Source organism: Medicago sativa, chromosome 8 (assembly GCF_051527215.1).
Source record: "Medicago sativa cultivar Bolivia chromosome 8, Bolivia_mono, whole genome shotgun sequence".
NCBI classification, from domain to species: Eukaryota; Viridiplantae; Streptophyta; class Magnoliopsida; order Fabales; family Fabaceae; genus Medicago; species Medicago sativa.
The window spans coordinates 9,404,042-9,424,186 of NC_140756.1; the positions used below are offsets into that span (position 1 = coordinate 9,404,042).

General features: G+C 37.3%; 1 pseudogene; it reads right to left on the reverse strand.

Moving 5' to 3' along the window:
* Positions 1–4,841: 4,841 nt before the first annotated feature.
* Positions 4,842–20,145, reverse strand: part of LOC146896752 (hydroquinone glucosyltransferase-like) — a 43,727-nt pseudogene continuing 28,423 nt past the window's right edge.

Sequence of the window (20,145 nt, forward strand, 5' to 3'; positions counted from 1 at the left end):
AAATATTAAGCATGTACTCCATTGGTTGATTCATGTTTTCATATTACATGATATTTTTTATTAAAATAACTACAAAAATGCCAAATTATTTTTCATAAATTACTAAAAACATAAATTTAATTTAGATACTATATAATGAACACGGGACCGAAGCTAAAACATAAATTACTAAAAACATAATTTAAAAGGTGTACTGCCCGTGCCTTGAACACAGACCGAAGCAAATAAACACTACTCCAGACCACTAGAACACCGCTACTCGCTTGAAATTGTTTAACTTAGATACTATATAATGAATATTTTTTGACCTTATATACAAAAAAAAATATTCATTATATCATTAGAACCTGCCTTTAGATCAACCATCATCCTTTGATGTAACTTTTAGATCAACCATCATCCTTTGATGTAACTTTTACGGACAAGTAATGTCCAATTTCACATTGAATTCACCTTTAGATCAACCATCATCCTTTGATGTAACTTTTACCTTAGCATGTTATAAATCCAAACTCTACAAATGTTAATACGTAATGTTTAATTATCTTAAAATTGTAGAGCATACATACACAATTTGTACTTTAAATCATAAGCCTCATATTAAAAATTATTTCATCAAACATCATATGTGCATACAATTCTACAAAACAGTCCCAAAATTCAGTTTTGTTAGTAAGTCAGACTTCAACTTCGTCTATTTAATTAAAATATCAAACGACGTCCAAATTGAGTAAACAAACATTCCATGGAAAGCTTAGAATGTCAAGTTTATAAATATAGTTTTTATTTTGGAATATAAATATCCATTTAATTCAGTTTGAATGAAGAATACATACAGGTCCAGAAGCTGGACAGAAACTTTTATCTAACTTGCATCTAGGATTTCTCCCACTCTACTCGATAGAATTCAACATTTCTTGTGTCTATCTTGTAGGTAATTTTGTCTACTTTCTAATGGTCTAAGTTTCACTCATAAATGATATTTTTAGAAAAAGTTATGAGTAAAATACTATCAGGGTGTCCAATTACGGGTTTGCTGAAAGGTACTCTCAAATTCATCTTAAGAGGGACTTACTCTTTGCCATACAAACTTAAAACAATTGTGTGAGTAATACTTGAGCTAGTATTTGGGACATACCTTAAACAAAAATGAAACGATACAAGCCTCTATTGTGAAAGTGTTCGACCAAATCCAATAAGTTGTATCTCGCACACATGTTGAATGGGTTAATTGATGATCCTTTGACATATATAAACTAATGGATCAAGGAACATAATTCAGTGGTACAAATTGTCGGCGACCCGACCGTACTTAATCTCAAAACAAGACTGAAACCACTTAATTTTTTAATCTCTTTGCCTAGTGAAAAGCAAAAATAGAAGGAAAATGACTATTGAAACATACAAAAGACCAACCGTTAAAACAAGAGACTAAACCAATTTTCTCATCACTTTAATAAGCATATATATTAAATAGATTAATAGCTTACCGGTCCGCACTTAGTGGTTGTAATTTACAAAACTAGGCTGGATGGACACCACCATGATCATTAGCATGCATACAACAAATATACTTGTTAAATGGCCTTCCCCTACCTTAAATACTATCAATGACCCAAAGGCTTCACTTAAACTTACAACATTATCACTTTAATGAGGTTTGACGAGTCTAAAAAATATAGAACATGTTGTGACGTGTAACATGTTATTGATTACTACAATTGGAAGCAAATTTATTTTAAAGATATGGTCCCCAAAGATTACTTTCGCAAAATAAAGCACATTAATGACGATAATTGTACCGCAAAAATACGGTGCATCAAACTTTTATTCTAGAACAACTACCTATATATGGCAACTATGCTTTAACGGTGTTGTGAGTGTAATTTAATAGGCGTTTGTAGAATCGCACTAGCTCTCACAAAACATAATGCTCGATATTAAAAGCCACCACTAGTGTTTCCCATCACAACAAGGAATTTTGAATGTATTTTTAGGATGCCGAAGCCTTCTACCATAGAAGAAAAGGGGTATCAGATCAGCCATGATTTGTCCCATGAAAACAATGTTTTAACTACGATTTTAGATTTCAATTCTCATTTATATTGCTATATTATGAATACTCAAGCCGACAACCTCACCAACAGACTCTTCTCATTTAGATCACATGATCCCTCTAGAAAGAATTGATAAGAAAGAGATATATAAAAATGGTGAACACCAAGCTATGCTCACAAGCAATAAGCCAATTTAGAAAACAATGATTACGTTATAGAAGTAGGTACCGAAACAATCGGTAGAAGTTTCAAGTCTTCTTCATTGCGGGTACCGAAACAATATCCTAAGCACAGGTTTGTTTTTTGTAGAAGCGATGATTAAATCACAAGGAGGAATAATACGTCAAACTTCCAAAGCATTAAACAATTTTTAATTTCATGAATGCAAGTTTGAATTTCCTAATTGTACCGGTAACCTCGTAAGCACACATACTACCGATTGAAGGATATATCCGATGTCGGTATCCAACCTAAACAACCAACCAATCTAACCAGAACCAACAAATGTGATCATTATGTCATTTTCCAAATTATTGTTAGTGTCCCTAACTTCTAGAGTATTAAACAATTTTCAATTTCTTGAATGTATACTAACCTCGAAGCGCATACACTTCGATTGAAGGTGTGATCCATGTCGGTATCGGCCGGTGTCGGTATCCAACATCATTCGACACCTACACACGGCACGGACAAAAGTGATTATTATGTCGGTTTCTCGAATTATTGGCGATGTCGCTAACTTTTCTAAATTCATGTTGCAACAAACTCGCATTCATATCAAATTTACCAAATAAAAAATCACAAACCCAATTGAAATCTAAAAATTGCAAATCACAAAATTATCTCCCGTCAATAAAACCAATCATTCATATGACAAAAAGCATAACATTTTCAATTCCATTATATGAATTCCAAACTAATTCATTCAACAAGAGGATATAGAAGTAGAGCCGCTTACCGTGTACAATCACATGTAAAATTCAAAAGTTCTCTACCTCTCAATATACTTTCTAGATTATTTTATGCATAGTTGTCCTTATTTCATGAAAAGTCCTACCAAATTAGGACATGTAACTTACATATTTGATAACCCGTATACACTACTTGTCAAAAAGTGACGGTACCAAGTTGAGAACACAATGCCTAGGTTATGTAATTCATGTCATGCATAATAGAGAGAGAGAGAGAGAGAGAGAGAGAGAGAGAGAGAGAGAGAATGGAACTGTAAAAGAAGAGAATGAAGATCTAACTAGAGAAGAAAGAGAGAAAACGTTTTCACCATCACGATTTCGAGAGAGTGACTTACGAATTTGATTTTGACCGAAACAAAGAAGCCGGTTTGGATTTCGGTTTTGGGAAAAGGAAAGTGGTTTCAAGAGAGAGAGAGTGTTATGTGTTGGACGGTGGGTGGAGAGAGAGAGAGAGAGAGAAAGTATGGCCTATGGGTTTAGTTTTGGACGGTGGAAGCTTTTCGAGATTTGGGTCAAGGAGAGAGAGTGTTATGTGTTGGATAGTGGAAGCTCTTTTAGTTTGTTCGCGAAAATGGATTTTTTAATTTTCATAAAACCCAAACATAGCGTTTATTAAAAGCGCTATTTATACCTCCTCCAACAATAGCGTTTCCTAAAAAGCGCTATTAGTGTGAACCAAAATAATAGCGTTTATAGAAAAGCGCTATCTAACCCGCTTTTTAACAAGTTTTTCTTAGCGCTTCGAAAAGTGCTATAACAGGTCTATGAGATGCATTTTTAATAGCATTTATCTAGAAATGCTATTAAAATTGTGCTATTAAAAGCCAAAATTGTGGTAGTGTTTTTTCTCACAATTTCTTTATTCAATAAAGTTTACATAGTTTTCGTTCATATTCTCTCTCATTCATCTTCTAATTTACAATTCACCTCACATTAGTGCGTAGTTTTTCAATCCAACAATGACGATGACAAAATTCAACATTGAGAAGTTCATTGTAAAGAATGATTTCAAGCTTTGGAGGTAAAAGATGAGGGAGGTCTTGAAGTTGCTCTAGCCGAAGAAGCAAAACTACCAACATTCTTGCAGAGAAAGAGAAGAAAGATATTCTTGAAATGGCTCACAATGTTTTGATTTTGAGTCCTAGAAGAGATAAGGGGTTGAGAAAAATATCAAAGGAGAAGACAACTGCAACAATTTGGTTGAAATTGGTGAATCTCTACATGACAAAGTCCCCGGCAAATCGTCCTCACATAAAAGCAATTCACATTCAAGATGGAAGAAGGAATAAAGATGGAGGATCACTTTGGATGAATTCAACAATGTAATCCTTGATTTTGAGAATATTGACACTATTGATGATGAAGATCAAACATTGTTGTTAAGATTATTACCACAAGAGCATGAAAACTTGCATTACACACTTTATATATTGGAGTGATTCTTTAACACTATAGGAGGTACAATATGCTCTAATGTCAAACAAATTGAAGAAGAATATGAAGGCAAGAATGATAACAATGGTGAAAGACAATTATTATGAAAGATAGAAATTTGACACTTTCAATTTTATTTTCATTGATTATTCTTGTACATTAACCACACTTAAGAAGGATGCTATCTAAATTCTCATTCTACTACAATTTTTTTAGTCTATAGAAGAAATGACAAACCACCTAAATTCACACACATGACCGCAAGGTCTCATGTGAAGACTTCTAATCTAACAATATTGACACCTTTGCTTGATCTAGACTTTTCATACCATTACAAACACCATTTTTAATCAACCAATAAATTAAAAATGTCAATAAATTAAATATCCTTTTCTAATAACAAATTTTCCATCAGAGTGCCAAATTGAGAAAGTGCCTTTGTTGAGGACCCACCTTCCCTTAATGCACCGGCAGCAGCATCTTGAAGCTCTTCAATTCTTTGTTGAATCCCACTTCTTTCTTCACCAAGCATTAGATCTCTAATCACCTTAGCAATCTCCTCTCTTTACGCAATGTCATTCTCATTAAATTTTATCTCTAAACCTACTTTAAGTTCCTTTGTTAGCAAATTAGCATTCGTTCTTTGTTCACCAAACAAGGCCAAGTTATCATTGGCACTCCAAAAACAATACTCTCAAGTATTGATTTCCAACCACAATGTGTTAAAAATCCACTCGTTGAAGTGTGGCTTAGTATTTGAGTTTGTGGGGCCCAGAGAGGAATCACTAACCCTTGTTCTATGGTTCTCTCTAAGAACCCTTGTGGTAAAAACTTTAAAGGCTTAATAATAGTTTTATCCCACTAACTTTTTCTAAAGATGCGATTTTGGCCCCCTAAGAAAAAAACTACAAAACCGTCCTCTAAGTTTTGCAATTGTAGCAGCTTTTGGTTCCCAAGGCCAATTTTGACTCGGTCTATGCCGACGTGGCACCCTAAGTGAGGTGCCACATGTTATTTTTTTATTTTAAATTGGCCTTGGGGGACCAAAACTGCTACAGTTGCAAAACTTAGAGGGCGGTTTTGTAGTTTTTTTTCTTAGGGGTTCAAAATCGCAACTTCGTGAAAATTAGGGGGCGAAAACTCGCTATTAAGCAAACTTTAAAATGTCCTCATCATCATTTGCACTACTTTTGTGACCTACATATACCGAAGCCGAAGGACTTGGTGCCCTTAAAACCCACAAGAACTTTTGACCACTCAACTCTAACCCTAAAGCTAGTTCATTGAGCTGGTTTTGAGATAAAGTGCCTCCACTTCCGAATGACACATATAAAACCGAGTTAGGTTTACGCTTGTCCAACCACTTTTAACAATGAGACTCATTAGGCTCAGTACTATTTGAACCACTTTGTATAATTGGTCCAACCATATACACTTCGTGTTGTTTTCAACCATGTTATACTTCTCTTGCAAGGAACTCACCGTACTTTCCTCCATTTCAAAGGTGTTGATCAATACACCATCGGCAAGAGATAAGTTCATTAGGATCGTGTGATCTATGTATTCACATGAAATTTGTTCATGTAGTGTTGGCAAATACAAGTGTATTGAAGTTGCCATGGCAGAAAGTGGGAAGTATATGAAGGATAAGAGGTTGAATTCTTTTGATATTTCTAATGCTTGGGTTGCTAAAGGATCGGCAACCAATGCTACCACCGGATTGATTGAACATAGTGATCGCAACGAGTTGCGAAAAAATGGCATGGATTGAGCCACCGATAGTTGGATTTGTGTGACACCATCTTGTGGTAAATGTTCTTGGTTTATTGGAGGGAGGAAAGTGTAGTGTATGGACGAAGGAAGAGATTCAAGTAGTTTGAGGGTGGCCGGGATAGGTGCATGTTGGAACACTAGTTAAAGTCTAGTGAAAAAATTGGAAAGAAAGAAAACACTATGAGAAACTAGTGTGTGGGTATGTGACTTAAAAATGTCCCACATTGGAGAGTCACCCCAACTAGTAAGTGTTTATATAAGGGTGGGGTGACCTCCAAGGGTGTGCCCTTGGGGTACCCATTTTTGTGAACGGGTGAACGCTTACAAAATATATATATCACGCGCGACGCCGCCGTCCGACCGGCCGGGCTTGGGTCGTGGGTCAGAAAATTGATATATTTTTTTGTCACTTGGAAACGTTAAATTAATTAATTAATTTTTCATTATACGAAAGCGTTACACGTAACAAATTGATGTGTTACATTCCGACCCGATCCAAGAAACTTCCGGATATTTCCAATTAAGAAAACGCGTTTGCTTTGCTTAAGGATTAAGCAAACTTAATCCCCAAGTCACGCGTAAAACGCGTTTGCTTAAGGATTAAGCAAACTTAATCCCCAAGTAATTCTCGCGAACTCGCCTATAAAAGGAGAGCTCCCCCCACTCATTCTTCACACCAAAATCTCACAGCTTGATGCTTCTGTGCGATTTTCTCTCTTCTCCCTTCGATTTTAAATCGTTCTTCTTCTTCTACTCCTTTCTCGTCCCATCGGTTTCGAATAGAGCGGCTACGTACCGTATCGAGTGGCTTCGATCATACGATTGAACCATACTTTGAGGTGTAATTCTCGAGCGACTATATACCGTGCGTATATACTCGTAATGTGATCCGGGCTGTTTTATCCCGGAGACGGCGTGGTTGTTAGTCTACCTTGCACAAACTAGAGTAGTGCCGCGAAACGTCTTAAAGAAAGCGACCTGGTCGTGACTCACCCAGAATTTCGTTCGGTATAATTTTTAAATCGTAAATCAACAATTTTAAGACGTTTCGGAAACCATGAATACCAACAACGAAATTATCGTATCCGGAACAATTGTCGATTTCAACAAACCGTTTAAGTTTCACGGTAGTAACTTCAAGCGTTGGCAAACAAAGATGATGTTTTTTCTAACTACGAAAAAGGTTGCCCACGTCTTGAAGGATAACATACCCGTGATACCATCGATGTCGGTTCCTATGGAAACGACTAGTAACGGTGAAGGCAAAGAAGTGGCTACGGATGCTTCTATATCTGCAAAGCAAATGCCGAGTTGGAAAGGCTTACCGCCGAACATGCCGAAAAGGTGAAACAGTGAAAAGGATATACTCCTCCGGAAAGAAGAGGATTACCCGTGCAAGAATTACATATTGAACCGTCTTGCGGATCATCTATATGATCCGCATCCGATTCATAAGACAACTAAGGATGTTTGGGATGCTCTTCGGAATATATATAACACCGAAGAGGCCGGCTCAAAGAAATTTGCCGTGAGCCGGTACCTAAACTATAAGATGAACGACGAGAAATCTGTCGAAGAACAATCTCGGGAGCTTCGAATATAGCTCATGAGATTTTTGTTGAAGGGATTCAATTACCCGAGCAAGCTTCGGATTGCCGTGATAATTGATAAACCGCCCCCGCCCGGAAGGACTTCAAGAATGCCCTTAGGCATAAGACTAAGGAGTTTTCTCTTGAAAGTCCGATTACTCGACTTCGCATTGAAGAAGAGGCAAGAAAACAAGAACTAAATGAAGAGGTGTTTGCCGTCTCGCACAAAGCAACACTAAAAAGAAATCTCGTGGGTGCCGTTCGAAGCCCGCCGGCAAACAATTCAAGAATCGAACCGTCCTACAAATAAGAATTCCAATCGGAATAAGAATGGGAACCCTCAAAAGGCCCCAAGAGCTCAACCATCAAAGAATGACCCCGCTCAACCGTTTAATTGCTACAATTGCGGACAACCGGGTCATATGGCACGAAAGTGTAGAAACCCATCCACTAGACCGGCTCAAGCTCGGGCTCACTTGACAACAAATGAGGAGCATCCGTATATGGCAATGATAATCGAAATCAACATGGTGGGTGGATCTCGATGGTTGGTGGATAGACACCGGTGCCTCTCGCCATGTCCGTTATGAACGTGCTATGTTCAAGACATACACCGCCGCCGAAGATCGAAGGTGCCGTTGGGAGATTCTCACACCACCGAAGTTGCCGGAACCGGAGATGTGGAGCTGAAATTCACCTCCGGAAGACTCTCATATTGAAGGATGTGCTTGCACACTCCTAGAATTAGGAAGAATTTAGTTTACGGCTTTTTACCGAATAAGGCTGGTTTTGAACAAATCATAGCATGTGATATGTACTCTATTACTAAGGATATGGTTTTTGTTGGGAAAGGGTATGCTACCGATGGTATGTTTAAGTTGAATCTTATTAATAAAATTTCTCCTTACGCTTATATGTTGTGTGATTTTAATATTTGGCATGCACGACTCGTCACGTTAATAAACGAATCATTTCTAATATGAGCAATCTCGGTTTAATTCCTAAGTTATCTTTGAATGAATTTGAAAAATGTCGGTTTTGTAGTCAAGCAAAAATAACAAAAGGATCTCATAAATCCGTAATAAGAGAAACCGAACCATTTGAATTAGTACATTCGATATATGCGAACTTGATGGTAACTTGACTAGAAACGGGCAAAGATACTTTATAACTTTTATCGATGATTGCTCTGATTACACTTATGTGTATTTAATGAAAAACAAAAGTGATGCGCTTGATATGTTTAAAATTTTTGTCAAAGAAATTGAAACTCAATTCAATAAAAGAATCAAGCGCTATCGTAGTGACAGAGGCACCGAATATTTATCACACACATCCAATGAGTATTATAAAGAGCACGGAATCATTCATGAAACAACTGCACCTTACTCTCCCGAGATGAACGGTAAAGCGGAAAGAAAAAATAGAACCTTTACCGAATTAGTAGTTGCCATCATGCTTAATTCTCGGTGCGGCGCCTCATTGGTGGGGGGAAATTCTATTAACCGTTAGCTACGTGCTAAATAGAGTACCTAAAACTAAGAACAAAATTTCTCCTTATGAAATTTTGAAGAAAAGACAACCAAATTTGTCTTACATTTGAACATGGGGCCGTCTAGCCTATGTAAGGATTCCTAATCCCAAGAGAGTCAAACTAGCAAGTAGAGCCTATTGTTATACCCTAATTTTGGACCTAAAAAATACTTGTTTAATTCTTCTTTTCTTGCATTATAAGTCATTTGATATGTCTTTGATCAATTGCATCTTTCTCTCGCATTTTATTTCAATATTATTTGCAAAATTCACATAAAAGGGTATTTTAGTCATTTCCTGCATTCAATTCATTTTGATCTTTGAAAATTGTTTGAGTCTTTTAAATTGGTTTGTATAAGTCCTTGTCACAATATCATGTCAAAATTCATTTCAAAAATTGCATTTGAAGTCATTTTAGGTCGGTTTTGCCCCTAGGGGCATTTTAGTCTTTTCATGTGTTAAAACCCCGTTTAAATTCTAAAAATTGTCTCTGAGTCTTTTAATTCGCTTGTATGAACTCTTGCTTTAATCCCTTGTTAAAAAATCATTTTAAAATTGCATTTGAATCGTTTTTAGTCGTTTTAGTCCCTAGGGGCGTTTTGGTCATTTCACATAAAAACTCTTGTCTCGCTTCGTTGTTTTTAATCGTCTCGCTTTACGTTAATTTTCAATTTACTTTTTTCAATTCAATTTTAGTTTTAATTTCCATTTTGGTCCTTGTACTTTTGTTATTTGCATTTTAATCCATTTTTAAGTTTGTTAAAGTCAAAATCAAAGTTTGTTACAAGTCAAGTGCCACGTGGCAGTCCATCATTGGTCCAAGCATTTCCACATCACCTATAAATAGGTCAAAGCCTTGGTCAAAAAAAAACAACAACTAATCATTTTTTTTACACTAATTATTTTCACAAAGCCTTTTTTCTTTTTTTTTTCTCTCATTTTTTTCCCCACTTTCTCTCTCCACCACAACAAACTCTCACCACCACAAAAACCACCATAAACCACCCTAACTAACTCCATCTTCAACCCCTAACAACTTTTCACCACCACCAAAACTTCAACAACCTCCATAACCACCTCCAACCACCATCTTCAACCTCCAAAAACCACCACTACATTCATCATCAATTCATAAAACTCATCAATTTCATCAATTCATACACCAATAACACAATTAAATTAACAAAACTTCCATCAATCCATGTTCATTTTCGGATTCATAATTCAAAGAAGCGAGAGAAGCCGAAATCGAATTCGTAGACGGGATCGAAGATGGAAGAAGAGAAATGAATCGAACGGTACAAAATCAAAGCAAATCCAAGATGAAGAATGAAGGAGCACAGAAATCGGTCCGGCATCATAATCCACTCCAATTCGCGAGCAAGAACAAGAAGGAAGGAAGGAGGACGAAAACGGAGCTGAAGCAAGAACGAAACAGAGGTAATCACGTTCGTCCTCCTTCTTATTTCTTGGAAAAAATTCGAATCTCGTTGGTTTAGATCTAGGTATGTATATTGGTTGTTCGGAAAATTTAAGCCTAGAAATGAATAGAGGAGGAGAAGAGGATCATTTTGATGTAAAAAGTTTTAAGTTCGGAGGTGTTTTGAAACTCCGGCACGGTGGTGCACCACCGGCCACCGTGCCGGAAAACTGGGTCTTATCGGAGAAGATAGATGGGTGGCGCTGTTCTTTTAACACAGGGAGAGAAGATTTATCACGTTTTTGAAAGAAAGAAAAGGGGAACAAACAAGATATCTTTTTACCATCAATTTTCCTTTTATATTATAACCCATGTCCATAACCCATGGTTTTGACCCATACCCACCAACCCATGTCCATGATCCATGAAACCTAAGCCCAATGATTGCCTTGTGCCATGCCTGGACACGTTTTGCTACATACACCCCCCATGCCTGTGCCTTTTAATTGTTTTCTTGCTGTTCATACCCCCAAGCATGTGTTTTGTTGCCGAAAAATTCCAAATTAATTCATACGTTTTTCTTCTATTTTTTGTAGTCTTTTATGATATGTGTTGTGTTGAAAATTGATAGAAAATAGTGTGGATTTTTCTTGCTTTAATTGTAAAATTTTATGTTAAAAACTTGTGGTTTTCTTGCCTAGTTTCAATTTCATTTCTTGATAGATGTTGGTAATTCATGATATGTGATGTTGTGAGGGTTTTTGCTACTGTGGGTATGTTTTTTGTTGAATGTGTGTCTTGTGCCTAGTTGCTTGCTTTGCAAGATTCATTGGTGAGTAAATAATGCAAAGTATGTTTAAATTCACTATTAAAATGCATGGTTTATCACATCCCTTTGGTCCCCATTTTACAATCTGAGTTCATGTCTTTAAAATGTGTTAAAAATGAGGATTATAAGTCATGTGAGCCTTGCATTTTGTAGTGGGATTTTAGCTCTATTTTGCATCATTTTCGCTATGTTTTTGTGGCAATTTCTTTGCTTTTGTTATAGTAATTTTTACTTGCTTTTACTTCTTGATATTGTCATGTGCAACTAACCCTTTTGTTTCATGTTTTTTAAAAGCATCCTATCCTCCATTTCCACTTTGTTTCTTGCACTTTAATTTTCATACAAAGTTAGAATGTAAAAGCCTAGGAATTCTTGTAATATTTTACTTTCGTGCTTTTAATTTCTTGGCAAAGAGGCCATAGAATGTATCTAGGCCAATGGTGTAAAGGACAATGGACTCTAAAGATGTACACCGACACAAGCACCGACACATGCACACACACCACTATAGCTAGAATATGCATGTTTAGATGTATGCTTAGGATTGTATGTTTAGATGTATGCCTAGGACTTATACTTAGAAAAAACCAATTTTCCAAACAAATGTGAACAACTTCACTCAAATCTTTTCCAAATAAATCTTGGGATCCAATATCCCATTGTATTTTCTTTTCCATTTTCTTAATCAAAATTCAATGGAATTAATCATACTTTGACCATATTTTGCAATTCACTAATCCAACCTCACTATTTTCCAATCTCATGCCCTCGAGGCCTCTTTCTATTCTCCAAAATCCATTTTCAAACTTAAAATCAACCAACAAAAACGAAAACATTTTTTGAGAGAGAACTACGGTGGATTTGATCCCTTAAACGGGTACGTAGGCAAGGAACAAAATTCCTTCAATTCAACTAAAATAAAAATTCAAACACATTCTTCTCCCTCCAATTCTTCACTTAGAAACTCTTTAGGTAAATAACATTTCAAAATAGCATTTAAAAATAAAGCGCGCGCGTAGAAATTAAAGACGGTTCCTATAGGTTACTATAGTCGTTATGGGTGCCTAACACCTTCCCGTAGCGAAAACAACTCCCGGACCTCGATTCTCAAGGGTTTTGCTTACTTTTTCCCTTCCCAAGAAAAAATAAGATATCACCGGTTTAAAAGGTTCAAACGTAATCAATGTTTGACACCCGAAAACCAAGATAAAACAAATGGCGACTTCACCGGGGAGATTCGAGAGTTACGCCTAGTCTTTATTTCCACGCTTGCGCTTGTATTTTTACTTGTTTCTTTTACTTGCTTTCCTATGTGAATAAATGTTTAAATTCTTGCAAACGTGTGGGGTGAGAATATCAAAAGTCCTGCACCCGGGCTGAGTGAACTTAGGATTTAGGAGGGATATAATCGACAATTCATTCCGGGGTTGCCTCGTGTTTTGGATTATGCGATCAATCCCACGTAGCCGAGGCATTTTGGAGGTGATGTTGTCGACGCGGGTTGTCGCGTTTAGGCACTTTACTTCTAATTGTTCTATGACGCTATGGACCGTAGATAACCAAACCCATCCATGGCCATTTTCTAGGATGTAGTGCGGAGGCTAAACCGAGTGTCGTCTCGAGTTTTAGTCGTCACGCGATACTACACTCAAGTTAGACCTTCCACGTATAATCATGGAGCGAGAGTTGTCTCGTGACACCATGAGATACGTCGGAGAGGTTGCAACTTGGGAACCTTTTTAGAACCCGGTTACTATTATCCTAAAGCCTTAGTTTCACCGGACACCGTGTCCACCCATGGCTCCTCGACTTTGAACTTCAAACCCCCCATGTTTTCTCCGAACTTGAACATAATCATGCATTCATGCATACATGCATACATGCATAAACTTTTTCCCATGCATTTATCGGAGGACTTAGAAAAGTCGTCTTTTGAACATCACGGATGTGAACACCAAGTGATACCATCTCAACTAAACTTCTAGTTTTGCTCAAGATCTTCAAATAAAACCGTGTTTCTCCGTGATGTTCACAACCACTTTGACAAGTCTTCGACAAAAAAAAAGAGTTTTTTTGCATTTGCATATCATGCATCATATGCATCATTCATCGATCACAAATGGCTTCCCGTGCTCATTGTCTCCCGGTTTTTCCGCCGCAGCCTCGAAAAGTGGCTCGTGCTCGCCAAGTTTACCAACCAGATAAAGTTCATCGGACAAGATTGTACAAGAGAAGAAACATGGCTAACCTTGAGGAAGAGAATGCCAGCCCCTCGGGCCAGCCCATTGAAGAGTTTAATCTGGACGAAATTCGAGGCTTATCAAGAAGAGTGATTATAAGATTGTTGACCAACCGCTACAAACCCCATCAAAGATATCCATTTTGTCTCTGCTCATGAGCTTAGAAGCTCACAGGAAGGTGTTAATGAAGATACCGGAGCAAGCTTATGTTGACCACGAAGTCTCTGTGGATCAATTTGATGGGATAGTGAGCAATATTACCGCCCGCAACAACTTGGGGTTTGGTGATGATGAGCTCCCCGAAGCGGGAAAACACCATAACTTGGCTCTGCATATCTCGGTACACCGCAAGTCCGACATAATATCCAATGTGTTGGTGGACACTTTGGATCATCTTTGAATGTAATGCCCGAGTCTACACCGAGACAATTGAGTCATCATGGAATTTCTGCGAGGGGAAGCGGCTATTTGGTTAAGGCTTTTGACGGATCTCGCAAAGATGTTCTTGGGGGAGTAGACTTGCCGATTACCATTGGTCCCGTGACATTTCAGCATCACTTTCCAAGTCATGGACATCAACGCTTCTTACAAGCTTGTCTCCTCGGAAGACCATGGATTCACGACGCCGGAGCAAGAACTTCTACTTTGCATCAAAAGCTCAAATTTGTGAAGAACGGGTCCGCCGAAGGGACGTCATTTCAAGGCTTCGATCGTTGAAGGTGCAGAGCCCCGAGAGCTAGTATCGCTATGGCTTCATTGAAGGATGCCCAGAAGGTTGTTCAAGCGGGGCAAGCCGCAGGCCGGGGGCAAAGTGATTCAGATCTTGGAAAACAAGCGTAAAGAGGGCCTTGGATTCTCCCCGACATCTCGCTCGTTTCAAAGGGAACCTTTTACGATCTTTGGGTTCATCAATGCTATTACCGAAGATGCTTCTTGAAGGTGGTTATGTGCCCGCATTTGTTATACCAGAGGCACCGTGAGAAATTGGGAAGCCATTGATGTTCCTTTAGTCATGCATGCTTCCATATAATGTGTTTTGTTGCTCATGTTTTTTTGTTTTCAAAATAACAATCCTTTCGCTCGCCCAAGGCGAAAGTGATATCTTTGTAAGGGCATGTTTGTTTCGGTATTGCCGTTAATCAATAAAAAGTTGTCGTCTTTCCCACGACTCTTTGTTTTTACTTTTTAGTGCCTTTTTCTTGGAAATAATGGTAATGCCGTAAAAACCAAAACATCCGTATTTTCTTATTAATTTCAAAAATCTCGCATAGAAAACATTTTTCTAAAAATCATCCCAACCATATTATGCGAGATTGAACCATAATAAACCCGTTGAACACGTTGTGACCCTATGGTTCCTCCAAATTTTGAATTCCCTGTATATGAAGCCGAAGATGAGGATAATGATTATGAAGAGATACCGTATGAGATCACTCGACCGCTTGAGCAAGAAAGAAGAGCCATTCAGCCTCACCAGGAAGAAATTGAGCTTATCAACTCCGGGTACCGAAGAGAACAAGCGAGAGATCAAGATTGGTGCCGCACTTGAGCCGAAGTGAAAAGGAAGATCATTCAGCCTTCTCCATGATTATCCAGATGTCTTTGCATGGTCCTATGAAGATATGCCGGGTCTAGATCCCAAGATTGTGGAACACCGGATACCGACAAGACCCGAATGTCCTCCCGTCAAATAGAAGTTGAGAAGGTCTCGTCCCGTACATGGCTCTTAAGATCAAGGCGAAGTACAAAAGCAAATTGATGCGGGTTTCCTCATGACAACTCGAATACCCCGAGTGGATTGCCAACATCGTACCGGTACCAAAGAAAGATGGGAAAGTTCGAATGTGTGTTGATTACAGAGATCCGAACAAAGCCGGTCCGAAAGATAACTTTCCATTGCCTCATATTGATGTGCTTGTTGACAAGATCTTGCTCAATCCAAAGTGTTCTCCTTTATGGATGGTTTCTCTGGTTACAACCAGATCCGGATGTCACCCGAAGATAGAGAAAAGACGTCCTTCATCACTCCGTGGGGAACGTTCGTTATAAAGTGATGCCGTTTGGCTTGATAAATGCCGGTGCTACCTATCAAAGAGGTATGACGACTCGTTTCATGATATGATTCACAAAGAGATTGAAGTATATGTTGATGATATGATTGTGAAGTCAAGTGATGAAGAGCATCATGTTGTTGTTTTATCTTGGTTTTCGGGTGTCAAACATTGATTACGTTTGAACCTTTTAAACCGGTGATATCTTATTTTTCTTGGGAAGGGAAAAAGTAAGCAAAACCCTTGAGAATCGAGGTCCGGGAGTTGTTTTCGCTACGGGAAGGTGTTAGGCACCCATAACGACTATAGTAACCTATAGGAACCGTCTTTAATTTCTACGCGCGCGCTTTATTTTTAAATGCTATTTGAAAATGTTATTTACACCTAAAAGTTACTAAATGAAGAATTGGAGGGAGAAGAATGTTTTTGGATTTTTATTTTAGTTGAATTGAAGGAATTTTGTTCCTTGCCTACGTACCCGATTAAGGGATCAAATCCACCGTAGTTCTCTCTCAAAAAATATTTTTGTTTTTGTTGGTTGATTTTAAGTTTGAAAATGGATTTTGAAGAATAGAAAGAGGCCTCAAGGGCATGAGATTAGAAAATAGTGAGGTTGAATTAGTGAATTGCAAAATATGGTCAAAGTTTGATTATTTTCATTGAAATTTGATTAAGAAAATGGAAAAGAAAATACAATGGGATATTTGGATCCCAAGGTTTATTTGGAAAAGGTTTGAGTGAAGTTGTTCACATCTATTTGGAAAATTGGTTTTTTCTAAGTATAAATCCTAGGCATTCATCTAAACATACAATCCTAGACATACATCTAAACATGCATATTCTAACTATTTGGTGATGTGTGTGCATGTGTCGGTGCTTGTGTCGGTGTACATCATTAGAGTCCATTGTCCTTTACATCACACCCTAGATACATTCTATGGCCTCTTTGCCAAGAAATCGAAAGCATGAAAGAATATTACAAAAATTTCCTAAGTATTTACATTCTAACTTTTGGCAAAATTTAAAGGCAAGAAAGGAGATGAAGATGTAAAATGAAGTGCAATGATGATGCTTATGGTGAATATGAAATATGAAATGAAGAGGTTAGTAGCATAAGGCAATATCAAAGAAGTGAAGTAAGAGAAATATTAGAATATAAAAGATAGAAAATAAATGCAAACATGGCTAAAATTTATTCATAAAATGCAAGAACCAAGTGACCTATAATTTTCACATTCCAATTACATTTTAAAGGTTTAGAAACAAGTTTTGGAATGGGAATTAAGGCTACATAGTTTACTTGACATTTTAAAACAAGTTTGAAGCATATTTACATTATTTAACTACCTAATGACTTGCAAACTAAGTAACTAACCAAAATTCACAATTATGCGACAAAATTAAACACAAACAGTAGCTAAACTCTTATGGATTCAAATGGCATAGGACACTAAAATTCATCAAGATATTTGGATCAAAACCAAGCAAGGATCCACTTATTTTTAGCACAAAATATGACAAAAATAGCAAGAAAATTAACACCTCATTTTTTGAACAATTTTAGCATGTGAAAATTATTATAAAATGCTACAAAAATATCAAGAAGTCTACATGAATTTTTTGGAATTTTTTAAGGGTTTTTTGGACTAAAAATCACAAGAAAATTATTAATTCTAGCAAAAAAAAGAAAAAAAGGGAAAAAGAATGCTTCAAATATTTTTCTCAATTTTTAGCACAAGAAAAAGTCACAAATATGTTGAAAGAGGTATTAAGAATCACATGGAAAAGATTTTTGGATGTTTACAAGATTTTTAAGCTAAAAAAGTGCAAGAAAATTGTTAAATCTAAAAAAAAAAGTAAACAAATAAAAAAATGCTACACATATTTTTTTTGTCAAGATTTATTATGCAAAATGTTATAAAAGCATCAAGAAAGTCATCAAGAAACTATGGAAATTTATTTGGAATTTTTAAAAGATTATTGAACATGCGGGGGGTGTGAACGACGGGGAATTCGGCAAGAAGCATGCGGGGATGGGGGGCGCAAAGAGCAGCGGACATGGCAGGTGGGCTTAAGGACGGGCCAGGGGTGTATCCATGGGTTTACCCATGGGTGAACCGGTTCATTGGCCTATATAAGGCCTTGAACCGGTCCAACGCCCATTTCACCACTCTACTTCTCTCTCTAAGACAAAGACTAGAGAGAGAGAGTCCGCAATCGACTCTCTCTTCTCCGATGAGACCTTCCTCCTCCGACGTGGTGGCCCACGGTGGCGCCGCCGCGTCGGAGTCTCAACCTTCTCCGATCCGAGAACTAAGTACATCGTTTTAAAGCTCTTTCTCTCCTCTTCATTATTTTGGAAACGTTTTCTTGAAAACGAGTTCGGATCGGAGTAGATCTAGGATTGAATCATTCGGTTTCTATGTTTTCAAACTTCATGAAACGAAACCCTAACATGTTCTATTTTCTCTTCGATTACGAATTTGAACTCGTATTTGAAAACGAACGGTGAATCTTCAGAATTTTTCAAATTAGGGTTTCGTTTTGGATTTTTTTGATTTCTTCGAAACTTTCGCTTTGATTCACCGTTTGTTTTTGATCCGGAATCTTCGATGATGATTTAAAGAGTAAACGAGAGGATTCTTGCGAATATACCCGGATTAAAATGGAGATTCGAACAAAGATCCTTGTGAAAGCTTTCGGTGATTTGGAAACCGAAAATAAATCGGTATTTTCTTCTTATTCTTCACCGACTTGAAGCTTACTTCGATTCCTTCTTCTTCTTGATTCACAAAATCCTTCGTGATCGCACGTTGTGCTTGAATTGCGAAGGTGCGAGTTCAATGATGAAGATTCATGACGAATCTCTCGAGAACTCGTGATGATTTGAACCAATCTTGCACAATGCTTTTTGAATCGTATGTTGTATTGATGAATTTGCTATGAATCTTGATGAACTTTGAAATTTCGGAATCGGTTAGGGTTTACGTGTTCTTCATGTTCTTGAAAGTTTTCTCGAGAATTTTGGTGTTTTGATCTTTGATAGTTAGAGAGAGATTCTGAATTGTGTTTGTTGAGTTGGCGTGTAATGAATGGTGATTGCACCGTTGTGACTATTTATAAGCCGCCATGTGTACCACCGGACCAATTGCAACTCGACACCCGTGCTTGGACTTAAACGGCTTCGGCTTTGCCGGATTTGAGGCTTAAGGGTCCTTTTTGCAATTTTGGAAACTTTAAGGACTAACCCGCAATATAAAAGGATCGGACTAATATGCAATTTCTAAGACTTAAGTGGACCGAAATGTAATTTGGCCGAAAAAGACTTAAAAGTTTTGACTAAAAAACGAATCAAAAAAAGGAAAAAAAACTTAAAATAAAATGAAAAGACTCAAGGGACTAACATGCAATTTTAGAATTTTAGGACTTAGAAACTTTAAAATAAAATTGGATTAAAGCTGGTAAAATGGAAAACAACGTAAAGTGAAACGAATAAAACCGACAAAACGGACTAAAACGAACCAATGGCTTAAATGAGGTACTTTAAAGTACCTCTCTCGCCGAAATTTCGTGCGAAATGACCAAAATGCCCCCGGGGCTAAAACGACCGTGAATGACTCGGATACGAATTTTAAAATGGATTTTTAACAAGGAATTGAATCAAAGACTCATACAAGCAAAATTAAAAGACTCAGAGACAATTTTTTTAGGGTTTAAACAGTGACTTGACACTTGAAAAGACTAAAATGCCCCTAGGGGCAAAACCGACCTAAAATGACTTCAAATGCAAATCTTTGAAATGGATCTTGACATAGAATGGAACAGGGACTTATTCAAACTATATGAAAGGACTCAAAAAAATTTTTAAAAGGCCGAGAGACACTTGACATAGGAAATGACCAAAATACCCTTATATGTGAATTTTGCAAATAACAATTGAAATAAAATGCGAGAAAGATGCAACCGATCGAGAGATAGTTCAAATAGCTTGTAATGCAAGAAAAGAAAAATTGACTGGTATTTTTATGTCCAAAATTAGGGTATAACAGCTGCCCCTATTTAAGTTTCTTTGTCGGAGAGTCAAGAGACGAAGTCTTAGAGCCGACGGGACGAAGATACTTAAATATTAACATTTGCACCGTTTTTGGACATAAAAATACGCTTTCGTAGTTTCAAAATTATGAATGTCATGCAGTACTTGATTATGAATGCAAGACAAACAACCGGAGTCTATGGAACCTATCATGT